Source organism: Oncorhynchus clarkii, unplaced genomic scaffold (genome assembly GCF_045791955.1).
Source record: "Oncorhynchus clarkii lewisi isolate Uvic-CL-2024 unplaced genomic scaffold, UVic_Ocla_1.0 unplaced_contig_2796_pilon_pilon, whole genome shotgun sequence".
NCBI lineage: Eukaryota > Metazoa > Chordata > Actinopteri > Salmoniformes > Salmonidae > Oncorhynchus > Oncorhynchus clarkii.
Genome location: NW_027258059.1, coordinates 30,625 through 34,452, shown reverse-complemented (window position 1 = coordinate 34,452; position 3,828 = coordinate 30,625).

The following is a 3,828-nucleotide window of genomic DNA, read 5'->3' as shown; positions in this document are numbered from 1 at the left end:
TAGTCTCAGGGTGTCTTTAGTTCCATTAGTAGTAGTCTCAGGGTGTCTCCATTAGTAGTAGTCTCAGGGTGTATTTAGTTCCATTAGTAGTAGTCTCAGGGTGTCTCCATTAGTAGTAGTCTCAGGGTGTCTCCATTAGTAGTAGTCTCAGGGTGTCTTTAGTTCCATTAGTAGTAGTCTCAGGGTGTCTTTAGTTCCATTAGTAGTAGTCTCAGGGTGTCTCCATTAGTAGTAGTCTCAGGGTGTCTTTAGTTCCATTAGTAGTAGTCTCAGGGTGTCTCCATTAGTAGTAGTCTCAGGGTGTCTCCATTAGTAGTAGTCTCAGGGTGTCTTTAGTTCCATTAGTAGTAGTCTCAGGGTGTCTCCATTAGTAGTAGTCTCAGGGTGTCTCCATTAGTAGTAGTCTCAGGGTGTCTTTAGTTCCATTAGTAGTAGTCTCAGGGTGTCTCCATTAGTAGTAGTCTCAGGGTGTCTTTAGTTCCATTAGTAGTAGTCTCAGGGTGTCTTTAGTTCCATTAGTAGTAGTCTCAGGGTGTCTCCATTAGTAGTAGTCTCAGGGTGTCTTTAGTTCTATTAGTAGTAGTTTCAGGGTGTCTTTAGTTCCATTAGTAGTAGTCTCAGGGTGTCTCCATTAGTAGTAGTCTCAGGGTGTCTTTAGTTCTATTAGTAGTAGTCTCAGGGTGTCTTTAGTTCCATTAGTAGTAGTCTCAGGGTGTCTTTAGTTCCATTAGTAGTAGTCTCAGGGTGTCTTTAGTTCCATTAGTAGTAGTCTCAGGGTGTCTCCATTAGTAGTAGTCTCAGGGTGTCTTTATTTCCATTAGTAGTAGTCTCAGGGTGTCTTTAGTTCCATTAGTAGTAGTCTCAGGGTGTCTCCATTAGTAGTAGTCTCAGGGTGTCTCCATTAGTAGTAGTCTCAGGGTGTCTCCATTAGTAGTAGTCTCAGGGTGTCTTTAGTTCTATTAGTAGTAGTCTCAGGGTGTCTTTAGTTCCATTAATAGTAGTCCCAGGGTGTCTCCATTAGTAGTAGTCTCATGGTGTCTCCATTAGTAGTAGTCTCAGGGTGTCTTTAGTTCTATTAGTAGTAGTCTCAGGGTGTCTTTAGTTCCATTAGTAGTAGTCTCAGGGTGTCTTTAGTTCCATTAGTAGTAGTCTCAGGGTGTCTCCATTAGTAGTAGTCTCAGGGTGTCTTTAGTTCCATTAGTAGTAGTCTCAGGGTGTCTCCATTAGTAGTAGTCTCAGGGTGTCTTTAGTTCCATTAGTAGTAGTCTCAGGGTGTCTCCATTAGTAGTAGTCTCAGGGTGTCTCCATTAGTAGTAGTCTCAGGGTGTCTTTAGTTCCATTAGTAGTAGTCTCAGGGTGTCTCCATTAGTAGTAGTCTCAGGGTGTCTCCATTAGTAGTAGTCTCAGGGTGTCTCCATTAGTAGTAGTCTCAGGGTGTCTCCATTAGTAGTAGTCTCAGGGTGTCTTTAGTTCTATTAGTAGTAGTTTCAGGGTGTCTTTAGTTCCATTAGTAGTAGTCTCAGGGTGTCTCCATTAGTAGTAGTCTCAGGGTGTCTTTAGTTCTATTAGTAGTAGTCTCAGGGTGTCTTTAGTTCCATTAGTAGTAGTCTCAGGGTGTCTTTAGTTCCATTAGTAGTAGTCTCAGGGTGTCTTTAGTTCCATTAGTAGTAGTCTCAGGGTGTCTCCATTAGTAGTAGTCTCAGGGTGTCTTTATTTCCATTAGTAGTAGTCTCAGGGTGTCTTTAGTTCCATTAGTAGTAGTCTCAGGGTGTCTCCATTAGTAGTAGTATCAGGGTGTCTCCATTAGTAGTAGTCTCAGGGTGTCTCCATTAGTAGTAGTCTCAGGGTGTCTTTAGTTCTATTAGTAGTAGTCTCAGGGTGTCTTTAGTTCCATTAATAGTAGTCCCAGGGTGTCTCCATTAGTAGTAGTCTCATGGTGTCTCCATTAGTAGTAGTCTCAGGGTGTCTTTAGTTCTATTAGTAGTAGTCTCAGGGTGTCTTTAGTTCCATTAGTAGTAGTCTCAGGGTGTCTTTAGTTCCATTAGTAGTAGTCTCAGGGTGTCTTTAGTTCCATTAGTAGTAGTCTCAGGGTGTCTTTAGTTCCATTAGTAGTAGTCTCAGGGTGTCTTTAGTTCCATTTATAGTAGTCTCAGGGTGTCTTTAGTTCCATTTATAGTAGTCTCAGGGTGTCTTTAGTTCCATTAGTAGTAGTCTCAGGGTGTCTTTAGTTCCATTAGTAGTAGTCTCAGGGTGTCTTTAGTTCCATTAGTAGTAGTCTCAGGGTGTCTTTAGTTCCATTAGTAGTAGTCTCAGGGTGTCTTTAGTTCCATTAGTAGTAGTCTCAGGGTGTCTCCATTAGTAGTAGTCTCAGGGTGTCTTTAGTTCTATTAGTAGTAGTTTCAGGGTGTCTTTAGTTCCATTAGTAGTAGTCTCAGGGTGTCTTTAGTTCCATTAGTAGTAGTCTCAGGGTGTCTCCATTAGTAGTAGTCTCAGGGTGTCTTTAGTTCTATTAGTAGTAGTTTCAGGGTGTCTTTAGTTCCATTAGTAGTAGTCTCAGGGTGTCTTTAGTTCTATTAGTAGTAGTCTCAGGGTGTCTTTAGTTCCATTAGTAGTAGTCTCAGGGTGTCTTTAGTTCCATTAGTAGTAGTCTCAGGGTGTCTTTAGTTCTATTAGTAGTAGTCTCAGGGTGTCTTTAGTTCCATTAGTAGTAGTCTCAGGGTGTCTTTAGTTCCATTAGTAGTAGTCTCAGGGTGTCTTTAGTTCCTTTTATAGTAGTCTCAGGGTGTCTTTAGTTCCATTTATAGTAGTCTCAGGGTGTCTTTAGTTCTATTAGTAGTAGTATCAGGGTGTCTTTAGTTCCATTAGTAGTAGTCTCAGGGTGTCTTTAGTTCCATTAGTAGTAGTCTCAGGGTGTCTTTAGTTCCATTAGTAGTAGTCTCAGGGTGTCTTTAGTTCCATTAGTAGTAGTCTCAGGGTGTCTTTAGTTCCATTAGTAGTAGTCTCAGGGTGTCTTTAGTTCCATTAGTAGTAGTCTCAGGGTGTCTCCATTAGTAGTAGTCTCAGGGTGTCTTTAGTTCTATTAGTAGTAGTTTCAGGGTGTCTTTAGTTCCATTAGTAGTAGTCTCAGGGTGTCTTTAGTTCCATTAGTAGTAGTCTCAGGGTGTCTTTAGTTCCATTAGTAGTAGTCTCAGGGTGTCTCCATTAGTAGTAGTCTCAGGGGGTCTTTAGTTCTATTAGTAGTAGTTTCAGGGTGTCTTTAGTTCCATTAGTAGTAGTCTCAGGGTGTCTTTAGTTCTATTAGTAGTAGTCTCAATGTGTCTTTAGTTCTATTAGTAGTAGTCTCAGGGTGTCTTTAGTTCCATTAGTAGTAGTCTCAGGGTGTCTTTAGTTCCATTAGTAGTAGTCTCAGGGTGTCTTTAGTTCCATTAGTAGTAGTCTCAGGGTGTCTCCATTAGTAGTAGTCTTAGGGTGTCTTTAGTTCCATTAGTAGTAGTCTCAGGGTGTCTTTAGTTCTATTAGTAGTAGTCTCAGGGTGTCTTTAGTTCCATTAGTAGTAGTCTCAGGGTGTCTTTAGTTCCATTAGTAGTAGTCTCAGGGTGTCTTTAGTTCCATTAGTAGTAGTCTCAGGGTGTCTTTAGTTCTATTAGTAGTAGTTTCAGGGTGTCTTTAGTTCCATTAGTAGTAGTCTCAGGGTGTCTTTAGTTCCATTAGTAGTAGTCTCAGGGTGTCTTTAGTTCTATTAGTAGTAGTCTCAGGGTGTCTTTAGTTCCATTAGTAGTAGTTTCAGGGTGTCTTTAGTTCCATTAGTAGTAGTCTCAGGGTGTCTTT